Raw genomic sequence first — 13,697 nt, forward strand, 5'->3', positions numbered from 1 at the left:
GTTGCATCTGGCTTCTAGCAGCCTGAGAGAGGCTTTGGGGTCTTCCAGAGAATGAGTGAAAGCCTTCCAGTGTATAGTTTCCACTGTTTTGCTATAGTGTTACTGTTAAGCAATAAGTTTTTATGATAACTATGTTCTGGCTCTAGTGGTTTTTTGGAAGCTGACAAGATTGAGTGGGTTTGGTAATGGCAATGTCTTATACCAAATTGCAGTCTCCTGTATTGAGTGATGCCTGTGGTGAGGTACACTAAGGCCAGGCTTTATTGTAGCATCATCCATTGCAAGTTAGAAAATTGCTTGGCATGTGAAGTGAAATGTGTGAGAGTCATGTTGTCTTCTGCTACAATTCATTGCTGCGGTGCGTAACCATGCTCTGCTGGAGAGTTTTCCCATCTGTTGCAAAGGATGATACATGGTTAAAAATGTTGAATCAGTGTGGGCCTGGGCAGAATGAAGAATTCTGATTTTAATTTTTTTCTCATGCAATGTATCTTGCTGTAAGTGCTGTAAAACAAATTTTTATGTAGCGATATGTCCAGACAGAAATTAGATGTATATGAGAGAGTTTTTTCCATTTGTTCTCTGTTGGGAGTAATAAGGCTTTGTGGGGCCACCTGGAATACTGGGCTGAGTGCAGGGCCAGCTGGGGCAGAAACACGGAGCCAGGTATGTACTACATGAGTGGGGAGCGAATGGCACCCTGGTAATGCTGGGGTGGCAGGCCACGGCCTCGTTAGGCTCCTGTGTAGAAATTTGGGGTATAAGGCTCTTTAGGTACACATCTGCTCTTCACAAGTGCTAGCAGCTTTGTGGTGAGAAACATATGTAATCATTAGGAACTCTAGCTGTCTCCTGTTTTTTTCATGTTTTGTCTAATGAAATTATTTCCTGGGAAATGCAGATGTTTGTAATGGCTCTTCTGGTAATTTGGCAAATCTCGCTTCACAGGTAATGTAGTTTTTCCTTTATGGAATAAAATAACTTGCATAGCTGTCTCGCAATTGTCTTTTACAAAGACAATTATATGTATACAAGAGCTGTTAATGTAATTTTCATAATTCAAGTTGCTTCATTTACTCCAGGTTTTATCGTGTTAGGAGACCTGCATTCGTCATAGCTTTAGAAGTTAGCTTTGGGATTTGATGCTCAGAAGTTACTAGTGAGGAGAAGGGCAGGGTTTACTATAGAATCTGAAGATGCTTTTCAAAGAAGTGAGTTTTTTTGGGCTTATAAATCCATCTTTTTCAGTTATATTTTTCCTATATTTGTCCTGTTCTTAACATTAGTACTGGGTTTAGCTTCTGTCTCAGCCTAGATGCTTTTGTTTGTGCTTTTTTTTATCCTGTACTTCAGATTTTTTTTTATTGCCTTCCTTGTTGCAGTACTTAAGCATTCAGTGACGTGTTAAACAATGACTGCTGTATTTCAGATGTGGATTTTGTGTAATTTAAATGCAGAAACTGCCTATCTCAAACTAGTTCTTCCTGAAATGATCTGCATTCATATACCTCTTGGAAATTAATTTTTGCCATAATTTTCTGATAGATTATTTTGCTATATATGGAATAAATATATAAATGCATATCCTCAGAATGCATCATCTCATGTTGTAATCAGTGGGTACTCTTATATCTTCCTGCAATTATACGCACATGTACCTGTAGTTAATGCCTCTTCCTTTGTCTTAGGTTGTATTGGAACCTGACCAGTCCTTAGACTGTTGTAGGTAGTAACACGAACAATCAAGCAGTAGCTGCTTGGAGAGTAGAAGTATAATGCCAGCTTGATTTACATTGCTATCTCTTCAGTCCATTTCAAAAACATAATTGCATTTTGCTGAATATAAATAATCTTTGATACTCCTCCAAAATATATGCATATCCCCAAAGTTAATCAGTTCCAGGCTATATTCTTCTGCCTGTCATCTCCAGTTGATAAATTCTGGACTTCCTTTTTCTCTCAAATAAATCAACAAAAAAGTAAATGAATAAAAATTGTTTCTGAACACATACTATAATTACGGATGTTAGTCATGATTTTGAATGGTGTTTGTGTTCACAGCACAATTTTGGGATGTGATAACATCATCCTCTGAAGTTAATGTGTTTTCCTGAACAGAGCCTTTAATTGGATGTATTCTATTTTAACCTAACTTGTAATGACTTTTTATGTATATTGTTGATAATTACAAATAATATAAAAATTATATCAAGGAAAAAAATCTGAGTTACGTTATATTGACAGGTATATCTGCAGTTTAAAAAAATCCCTATCAGTCTCCAAAACATTTTCTTTGAAAGGTAATGATTTATTTCACCTATATTTTGATAAGGAAAATCAATGTAGCTTTAGAAGTCGTAAAATATTCAGTACATCAGGAAACTGTTGCCTGACTAGATAAGCTAACTGCTTGGAGGAATAGCCTAAAGCATTTTACTGTAAGACTTTTTAATTAATTGCTTTGATTGTGTTTGCAAATCACCACAGAAGTTCAAAATATGGTTCTTTTATGGTTTTTTTTCTGCAGTTGCTTGGGTCATATGTTTTAAAAGTGGTGGTGGCAGGGGTATGTTTAATAATGCCTTGAGATTTTTTTTTTGGTTCTTCATTGGTAGTCCCTGAAGTTCTGCAGGCATTTGCAGTCTGCAGGCTTGCCAGCTTCATACATACTGGGTATTGAAAATTAAAGCAGAGCTGTGGCTCAGGTCTGGTGCAACAATAACTGCTGCTGGAGGGAGCAAAACTGCAAAGGCTTTCAGGTACTAGAGCTAAATTCAGATGTAAGGAAGCTTGTCTCAAAGGCAGCAAGTAAGGGCAGAAAAGATTTTTAGTTCAGTAGGTTTAAACAGATGTCTCTCACCTTCAGAAGGAAATTGTACCGCCATGCCCATGGCAAACCTAGAGGGGTCTTTCTACGGCTCTCAGCTTTGAACCTGAGAGTGGAACAACAGAGTATTGATTGGGCTGGAGGGAAACTTGTCTGGTTCAAGCAAAGACCGTGATGGGAAAGTACTTCCAAGTTCTGACCTCCACTTTGCATTTGTTACACAAAACAGAAAGGCTTGAGCAGGGAAAAACAGGAGCAAATTCCCATGTTTTAGGCAAGTAATATGATTGTGTGACTGTAGGCCGGACAGCTGTGTAAGTCAGGCTGGATGCAGCTATTGCCATCTATTTGCAGACTAGTCTTGAAATTACGGGGAATAATTAAGAACTTTGATTTCAGAAATGTCAGAAAATTTTTCTGATGCTTTGATTTTTATGTCAGTTATTTTCTTCAGAGAAAAATATTTGCTGTTTCAGTTGAAAAGCAATGCATAACTTTGATCCAGGACTGCATATACGCTGAACCTTCTGTTGAAATGCAATATTCATAATAAAACCAATTGAACTTTTTAACCTGTTATGCCATTGAAATGTAAGCTATAGCTACTCCAGCAGGTGTTCTTCCCTAAGGTTTTGGAAGTGCTGGAATTCTTTGCCCCGTTACATGTGAAAAAAGTCATGAGTCTGCTTCTGATTTTGATATGGTCCCTAGTTAGTGTTCATTTCTGTAGTCTAACTGGGGTGTAGAGCACTGGTGGTAGAGCAGGAAGTTCAGCTGTGGTGGAACATAAAGGTTACTGTTGTCTCCTGATAAACACCTGCAGTAGGTGTCTATATTGAAATTAAAGTGAATTGTACATGTATGAATTGATATTTTTGCATTACATAAGCAAGCTTCATTTTTTCAAAGATCAGATTTCTCTTTCTTTTTTTGGTGTCTCTGTTGTTTTTTGATGCTGTTATCCATTACAACAAAGGAAAATTAGTTTGAATCATATTCTTGCCAAAACATTTTAAATGTTACAATAAGCATTACTGGTAATGTATTTTATTGTTTTTAATGGCAGTTCTGCAATTAATGCCTTTCCCTCTTTTGTCATTCAGCATACTAGAAAAAAAATACTTGACAACCAGAAGTTTGCAGAATGCATTTGGGGAGAACCTGAGCTTGTATGGTTATAATGTGAAAGTGATATTGCTGATCAATGAAGAGTAATAGGCAATAGGCTGTATGTATCATAGCTTTTCTGAAAGCTGTTTTTTGGGAACGTGGAAAAAGAAGCATCTTTTCATTAAATAGGTAGTACCATGGTTGCATTGGTTTTTTTATATTTATCTAAACAGGTCTGAGAAACTTGATCTTGCCAGAAGAGACAATATATGATTTTTAAATCGTTGTATAAATCACTAATATGTAGTGACTACAGGTTTTTTGTTGTTTTGTTTTTCAATTTTCCCTCTCAATAAATGAATATAGAACTGTCCGTTTCAAGAAAATAGCACAAAAGCATTAATTTTTTTACTTCTGTTTATTTTTTGTGCTTTCTATGTCTTGATGTAAAAGGAACAGGTTTGGAGGGGTAGGGGGAATAACTGACAACTGATACAGTTTATCTAACATGCATGCTGATGAGGAGAAATGGTCAAACTAAAACTATGCTGAGCTAGCACAGAAAACAGGAATAGCTGTACAAACCCATTTGTTTCCCAGGAGAAGAGATTTTCTGCGTGACTAGGAGACCAAGGACAGACCTTGAGGATATTGTCTGAAAAGACCCATGAATGCTTAATTGAGCAAAAAGATTCAATTCAGCAGGGGGTGGGAGCAGGGATGCAGGTGAGCCTTTCTCCAGTTAGTTTATTGTATTCCAGCGAATACATGCTTTTATCTACTCGATGGACTGTTTCAAAAGTTTTTAGCATGGTTTAAAGTCCTATGCGGTCCTGCTGTTGGTCTGTCTGGTGCCTTTCTCCTCTCTCTCTTCTTGCCCATCTTCTGTTAATTTTAAAAGCCACTATTCATGTTCAAGGATGCTTGGAAAAAGGGTACTAATCTCAGTATCAAGTCCTTAAAAGCAATGAATTTCCTAAAAGTTCCCTAAAACTTTAGGTAGGTCCCTGCATAGGAGGAGGTGAGGACTTTCTGCAGAGAGGGATGGTGTTAAATGCGCCAACTGAAGGACTTGAGTGCATTTGTTTACTAGATGTGGATCAATCTCCACAGACTGGTGCTGTGGTGAGCCCAGGACAAACATCAACTGAGGCTTGCTGTTGTCTGGAAAACAGAATAGAAAACCCAATTTGACTGATGATGGCACTCAAAGCTACTTGTTTATATGATTTAGCTGAAATAGTAGATATAAGATCAAAAGATTTACTTATGCAGACATTCATTTGAAGTTATTGTCAGAAGGCAGAAGCTGGGAAAAGTTTCTGTGCTGAGGGCTGTAAGAGCGGTTTCTTTCATCACTGGGCTTGAACAGATGCGTTTCGGAACAAAGTTCTGATGAAATCTTTTTGTTGCAATGATTGATTGTGCTAGTGATATGATGCCAAGGTAGTTAAATCCTGAACATCTGGCAAGGTGTTCAACCTGAGCTTATTGAAAACCTCCTACAAGGCAAATGAGGTTATATATGAGTAACTTTACACAGATGATTGTGCTTTTATTAAAATATGATACAGAACACCTCAGACTCATCATAAGCAAGTTTGCTGAGGCAGAGAAAAATAAAAATGCGCTTTCAAGATGAAGAAACCTAAGGAATGTGCTATGCCTGTTACTACCTGAGAGAGACTATGGAGTAACTCTTTTATCGTCAGCAGGCTTGAACTCATTACTGGGTCAGGTTTCCCTCTTGTTAGAGTTCTGTCTATGCCCTGATTAACTAAGACGTTTATTTCATGGTCCAGAAATAAAATGCTGTATATAGCAGATTGTTGAAAACAGGTTGGTACTGAACAGTGAGGCAAAATTGGCATTCTACCAGGTCTGCTAAGCATGAGCGAAATACTGGAACTACGGACCTGGAGGAGAAAAAATCCTATTAGGATAAGCGCATGCTAAAACATGATAGAGTTGAAAAGAAGCTGCAAAGCAATCCTTCAACTGCACAAAGTGGTGGTTTTGTTTGGGTTTTTGTTGTGGTGTTTTTTGGTTTGTCTTTTTAATTGTTTTGTTTTGGGGGTTTATTTTTTTGGTGGTGGTTTTGGGGGGTTTTTTGGTTTTGTTTTTTTTTGTTTTTTTTTTTTTTTAGAATAGTCTGATCCTGAAAGGAAAAAAGAGCATAGCAAACTGAGACACATTAACATTGAGGATGTGCCCAAGAAGAGATCATTATTTGCCTTGATGTTTAGGAATTTTTATAAATATTTAGATGCATCTGTAAAAGATGTAACAAAGTAACATTTTATTTGTGTTTATATTATCTTAAGGTCAAACTCAGGTAGATGAGGTGCAGGAGGAGGCTTTTGGTAAGTGTTTTACAAGTTCAGTGGGGTGGGTTGACCTTGGCTAGCTGCTGGATGCCCACCCAGCTGTGCTCTCACTCCCCTTCTCAGTAGGCCAGGGGAGAAAATATTGATGAAAAAGATAGAGAGATCACTTACCAATTACCACCATGGGTAAAACAGACTCAATTTGGAGGAGATTAATTTCTTGCTAGTTAAAAATAGCCTGCCATAGCCTGGGCATGGAGGTAATGTGGGTTACCCACTCTTCAGAAGTGGGTAACGGACTTCTGTCTGTCTGTCAGAAGTTACCCACTCTTCTGACAGACAGACAGAAGAATTGTCTGTTCTGTCACTTCACACCTGCTTAGTGTGTTGGCTTCCCCAAGGCAAACCCCCTTTCTCTTCCTGGAGAAGAGATTCTCTTCTTTCCTAGAAATTGAAGCTGCAGTTCAGCCACAGGGCACTCCCGTTCAGCGGAGTGCATGTCCAAAAGCTTCAGTAACGTGTTCAGCATATGCTTATGTACTTCCCCCAGAAAATATGGATTTGAGCACATGCTTTTCTAGATTAGTATTATGAACACCTAAAAATAGAAACTCTGTGTGGTGACTTAATCCATCATGAGTGAAAGTCTCAAATATTTGCTACTCTAGTGTAACCACCATCAGATTTTCTTTTTTTGAGGGGTTGCTATTATACCATTCCGTAGAGGAAACAAAGCACTTAAATGTGTTTGGGGAGAGTGTGCTAATACTGCAAAAACTCATCCGCCTGATTTTTGTTGTCCAGTAAATCATTATTTCACTGATTTTTTTTAATTTTTTTTTTTTGCGTAAGGTGCTGCCAGCATTTTATTGTGTTAACAACCTGTTTACCTTTCTCGCTTGTGCAATGATATTCTGTAGATAAACACAGAGCAGCTGGCAAATCTTTTACCAGGCTGTAGCTTTTCTCACATTGCTTGTTTTTTTAATAAATCCTCATGACCCATTACCAATCATTGTATTCATCTTGCAGACCTTTTTCTTTTTATGCATGTGCAACACCAGTTTAAGACTTCATTACATTCCACGAAATATGTATGTTGAGGGATTTTTTTCCCTTTTTTCCTTAACAGATAGCACTTCAGGTAGTCAGTAGATTAAAAAAAAACCCAAACAACGAAAACCAAACAAAAAAGCCCCCAAAACAACTGTGCACTTGGAGTAGCAGAGCTCCTCTTTCACTTAATGTGGAGAAATATTTTTGCTATGAAAAAATTATAACATTTGACTTTATCAGAAATTTTGGCTCACCTGCCTGTTAGAAAATGATTGTTTCTTATTGTTATTTATTAGCATTTGGAAATCAATGAAAAATTCAAAGGACCTGTCCAAAGGAAGGATGTTGGTACATTTGCTTACATGGAAGGTGAAAAATGAACTGATGTAAGAACTTGCTGGTATCCTTTTCTGAAAAAATACCTTGAACCTTTGCAACTAGTCACCTGCCAGTTAAGCTTACTAGTGCAAATGTGACTGGTGTAGTTAGTTTTCAATTGGATAAGTTCCTGTCACTGTAAGTCTGTTATTTTTCGCACTGGCAATGAATAAACTTGAGACTTTGCACCTAAATCCTATTAGTTTTCAACAAAACACTCTTTTCCTTCTGATGATGGTTATGTAAGTCTTATTTAAGTTTAATTAGCTTAAAACCAGTTGCATGCAACATCAGTAGTAAGCTTTAAAAATACATTGCCTCATCCCTGGCTATATTTAAAATGCTTAGGACCTAATTCTGCTTTGTGGTGCACAGAGCATGTGGTCATCTCATACATGAGTTGTTTCCCAAAATGTTAACTGGTATTTTCTGTACACTGCAGAGTAGGAGCAAGTTCTTAACCTCTAGCTTTTCCAAATTCCCACCTCAAAGGGAACACGCTTTCACTTGTGAAGTCCATTTTCCAATTGCTGTGCTATGCAGTGATTGTTTGTATTTGTCACTGTCTGATAATGGCAGCATTTATTCTAGGGAATGGAACGTTTGAGATTGATCCTCTTTGTCTGGGCATGTGACAATGCGCTGCTTTCCTTTCCCTGAAAATACAGCAGTCAACAGATTTAGTCTGAGAACAACTGGGTCCTCGGTAATAGAGACATTTATACCACCTCTCCCCTTCCAAAACAGGGAATCAAAAAAGCTACATAAATGAAAGACAGGCCCACTGATATGAATGCCACAGCCTTTCTCTGAAACTTTTCACTTTGGCCATTAAAGTTGTAGCATCACTTGTATCAGAACAGAAATTGTTGAGCGGGCAGTTGATATTTGTTAACCTGCCTGGCTAAGGAAGAGTAGTGTCATGGGGCACCTGCAGCAATTGAAACTATTGCACATGAACTAATGCCCAATATTGTCCTGCAATTTGTTTGTGGATGCAGTCGCTGCAGAGGGTAATAAAATACATGTACTTGTGTAAAAAAAAAATGACACCTTTTATCATTTCCAAGTACTACTTGAAAAGTTACCCCCATGGATGTAAATTTACTTTGTTCCCTTGTCAAAAAGCAATCTGGATTTACCATTGACAAAATACCTACAACTAATGCTTTTCTGTAGTTTCCTTCTGTAGGGTCAGGGTTTCTGAGCATGTGGGAGAGACGTAAATGCTTAGTGCTGGAAGAGTGCCAATGAACAAGGGAGATGTGGAGCCTTTCATCTCAGGTCCATGGATTTTATTTTAAGCAGGGTTGGGGTTTAGTTGTTGTTCTGAAGCCTTTAGATAAGCAATTCAAAAATTATGAATATTCTTTTCCAGAGGATAACTGACAGGCATCAGAAGATATTTATCACTAGCTGGGATCTCGCTCATCTGCATGGTTCCCTTGCTTCAGTCTATTCTTTGGCTCATCTGGGACGATGACGTCTGTGTGGTGGTGGTGGTGGGGCGGTTCCATTCCTGTTGCAATGTCAGTGCAAGAAAAAGCCTGAACAATATCTTTACTTTCCTACAAAGGATCACAGAAACCTGGGGGAAACGTTCCCTTTAGTGTTCAAATTATGGGCTGCTGTCATTTATGATTATAAGATGATGCATATTTTGTGTTAGTTGAAAAAGCAGCAGTATTGATACTTGAAAGCTGCTGTTAAAAATCATGCAAAAGTCACTTGAAATTTTGTTTCAAAAGGAGAAAATCTTCCCCTTGCTTATTTCTGGAAATGTGATCTTTTTTTTCAATTCTTAAATTTCAGAATTACTGAATGGTTTGAGATTGATCTCTCAGCATACTGGCTTCTCGCTTGTAGTATCAATTTTCAGTCTAGCCGTTTGCTTCTGTCATGTGTTGAGAAGTCTGTGCTAGAATTTCTTTCTTTCCCAGTTAGTTGACACTTTTAGTGACAGCTTCTGGTTTTGATAGACCAGCATGTTTAAAAGATGTGAGAATAGCATCTTTTCATCTGATAACATGCAATAAGTAATCCTAGACCTGTCATTTCTCTAATAACCTGTAGCTAACAGGGTTCTTAAATTAAGATGCTTTCCTTTTGGCAGTCTCTTATAGTCCATATAAATCCTGTTTGAAAAATCAAATCTGAATTCATTATGCAACAAACTGAACTACTCTAATCCTAGTCACTATTCATTGGCAGGACTTCACGGGCAAAAACTGAGTGTAACCAGTTCAATAGTTAATACAGCTTTTTCATGTGGACAGTTTTAAACTGACCTTGTGGATGGCAGGCAGTTGTCTTCTGATTTTGATCTCTGACCTAATGAGTGGTACCTAATATAAAGTAAAAATCATTAAAAGAACTATTCAGTGAGTGATCTTTCATAAAAAAGATGAATGATGTGGTATTACACAACATGGCTAAATGTTTTTTAAAAAACAAGTAACTGATGTTGTGCTGATTCCTGTCTTTGTACTGACTGAAGTGGTAGTCAATGCATATCATACAAATTGGGATAAGAAGTCATGACCCATGTATGAAGTCATGATTTCAAATCTGTGGAGAATGTGCTCTGTGCTATGGTAAATTATGTGCTGGCAATATAGCTGCAGAGAATAACGTGGACTATTTAGTGGGCTGAATCCTTTCGAATGTTAGATGTGGAATGTAAACAAATGTTAGACAGAAGGACCGCAGGGTGTATAGAATGAGACTCCTACCTGGATAGCTCACACCCAGGAGGGTGTTGGGATGATAACAGATTTAAAATAAAAACAATACTACGACACACACAAACCCCCTCCCCAAACCAAAGAAACAAAATCTCCTTCCCCCCCCCCCCCCAAAAAAAAAAAACAACCAGTGCTCCTCAAAACATATGTGCAACCTACAACGGTGATGTGGTACAATGTGCTGCTGCACTCTGGATGCAGAAACAGGTGAAGTAACATGAGCACGCGATGCTTTAGTGGAAAAAGGCAAAGCAAGAGCAGTATCTAGAAGTTGAAGTCCAGCAAATCAAAACAAGATATTAGATGCAGTAATTTGAGGGAAAGTGTGATTAATTCCTGAAACAAACTACCAGGATAAGTGGTAGGTTTTCTGTTAGGTGCTTTCAAATGAAGTCTTTCTATTAATTTGAGCAGCTGAGGATAGAAATTAGTAACTCTTATTCTGCCAAAGAAGAATAAGGAATTCAGATAAAATTATTTGACCCATATTTTACATAAACTGAAAGTAAAATCTGGCATAGAGCGTGATGCTGTCTTTTGTTTTCTGCTACCAATTGGAATGAATGTAATTTAGAAATTTGTAGTTATTTGCTTTAAATGGCCCCCTGCTAAGAGAGTTAGTTTCATGCAGGATTGGCTTACCAGGGACCACGTATGATTGACACAGTTAATCAAAAATCACGTTACTAATCTGCACTAAACATAACACAGTCGAGAGAACTCAATTAAAACTTTTGTTCCTCCAATTTGAAAACTCAGCCATGTGGGAGCTAAATATCTCAGCCTTACTTATTTTGCTTGAGACCAGTCTTAATAAATTCCCATATTTTGCTTCTGCAGTGCAATTGAGATGCTTATAAATCAGCAGTCGCGCTTTGCCACAATTCCATACGTGAACTCCTGCATCTTTGGTGGACAACTTTCTAGACAAAGTTTTAATCAAGGTAGATAAGTGCTGAAGGAAAATGTAAAAATTGGAAATAATAAAAATAATTGGATGGGGGGGAAGTGCTGAAGGAAATACTTTACTAAGCCTTAGTTTGTAAATGCAGAATTTTAGAACTAAAATTTAGCAGATCAGTTATAGGCTCTCCTTCTCATTATCGTTAATTTTGAATTTTGTTTGTTTCCCTGGCTGTATATTGCAAGCTTTTTCCTTCTCCCTGGGCATCTTTATATCAAGGCTATAGTGAGGACATTATTTAAGACTGTAAATTTTTGACAGCTTACACTTAGGGTACTGCTGAATAAAAGACAATATTGAAAGGATTAAGAGGAAGAAGCTTATGATTGGAAAGGCTCTCTACTTTGTAGAAAGTGGCTGTTTGAAGAGGAAAAAAGCCCTAACACTTTCATTACTACATTTCAACCAACTGAAAAGTTATCTCATTCCTGGCTTGCCTCAGAATTTGAATGGTGTGACCTGGTGATGTAGAAAGCTGCTGGGCAGTGTGGTGGCTCACAGCAATGTTAGATAGCCTTAAATTCTTTATAGTAATGCTCAAATAAGATATGTAGGAGCAGGAGTTGGTGCCTCTGTTTTCAGGGAGGGCTATTGTAGTCTCATTAAATTGCTGAGAACCAATTCAGCATGTAATGCTGAGGACACATTTAGCATCATTTATACGACTATATCTTTTTCTGTAAGTTTTACAGCAATAAAAATACTTGCAGTAGTTAACCCTCTGATCCTGTCAAGTGTGGAGAATGTATACTGTTCTCTTCAAAAGGTATTAATACTCTGTTCTTCCTTTTCAGGGGCTGTACAGCTGTGCAGGTTTTAATGTTGTACTGTGAAGGCCTAAAAGGATTTTTCTGCAGGTTGTGAATCTTGTGGAGGCTAAAATAGGGAATTGAACAATATGTTGTGGTACTCTCTATTGAATGACTTTTTGGAAGTACGAAGCAAAAATAACTGCTCTTCCCCCCTGCCCCCCCCCCCCCAAGTATTCCTGATGGGCATTTATTGTGCTCTCACCACCTTCTGAACCTGTTGGTAGTGGTTTCCCACTGATCTTTTTGCATGATAGCGAACAGTTTGTGGATGAGTGTTGCAGGACTGGGTGTATGTGAAGCACAAGATTCAGGTCCCCAATAAACCTTCATCACCTCTGTTAGTACTTTAAACCCGTGGTTTGCAGCATTTCTGATCTCACTGCATCCATATCCCCATCCCTTAAGAACTTTGGTATTTTATCCTTTTACAACAGTGGACGTGTTTTGTTTCAGATAGAAAATAGTATGGTTGGCAACATATGCTTCCTTATACCCTCAGTGTTTTTTGTCTTTTGCCATTTGTTGCATTTGGTGATGTTGTCTTTTCAAGTGATGTTATCTTCTGTTTTGCTGTTGACTAATTTCTTCACTGTATTACACTTGTTTCTGTTGGTACATGTTTTGCTCTGATGTACTTATCTTGTGCATCTTCATTAGCCGTCATTTCAAATGTGGTGCTTCTTAGTCATTTCTATGCTTTTGCTATTTATTTTTTTTTAGTTTATAAAAACAATGTTTTCTTTTTACATAATGGTTTTCTTTACTTGCAAGTTCTTCCTGATGTTAATTTTTTTTCCTCCAATGTCTGAGTCTCTTTAGATTGCTTCCATGCATCTTAGTCTTTATTTTCACTGGTCCTTCTAAAAGTATTTTGGTATTGCTTCATTCTTCAGTGCATTAAGAATCAACTTGAGATACTTAGCAGCTGTTTGCTGTAGTATCAGGCATTTTTTCTTTCATCTAGTGACAACTAATTCTAATTCCCAGTCTGCGCTTAGTATAGTCTTAATGTTTCTTACACTGTGATTAAAACCAACTATTTTCCTTTTAGACACATCTCCCACAAACCTTGTGTGTGTTTTACTGACTACTACTTTAGAATGATAAGAGGTTGTGCTTTTCTGAGCCCATGAATCTTTCACCACATTGCTTGCATGTACAAAAAGCTACTCCCTCTCTCCTCCTACTTGTATCTCCACTCTCTTCTAACAAAGTTCTTACCTTCTCTCTCTCACACCCCTCCCCTTGATTTCTGATATTTTTCCAGTATTTTGATGAAAGCTTTCATAGGGATCAGAATTTCCAGTTGCTAATGTTAAATAAAAAAATACCCCTTTTTATGGGGCAAACTTAATTTTTATTAATATTTCTCAATATTTTTTGATTATGAATTGCATTCTTCTTTCAATTATAACTGCTGTTTAGTTTTAATATGGCCAAAAAATCCATTGTGATAATTCTGTTCTTTGCCACTTGGAA

The 13,697-nt window shown here is 37.5% G+C and overlaps 1 protein-coding gene across 6 annotated transcripts in view; it reads left to right on the forward strand.

Moving 5' to 3' along the window:
• Positions 1-13,697, forward strand: part of ZFYVE28 (zinc finger FYVE-type containing 28) — a 157,231-nt gene that overhangs the window by 60,342 nt on the left and 83,192 nt on the right. The window lies entirely within an intron of this gene.

The sequence above is a fragment of the Balearica regulorum genome, chromosome 4, assembly GCF_011004875.1.
Source record: "Balearica regulorum gibbericeps isolate bBalReg1 chromosome 4, bBalReg1.pri, whole genome shotgun sequence".
NCBI classification, from domain to species: domain Eukaryota; kingdom Metazoa; phylum Chordata; class Aves; order Gruiformes; family Gruidae; genus Balearica; species Balearica regulorum.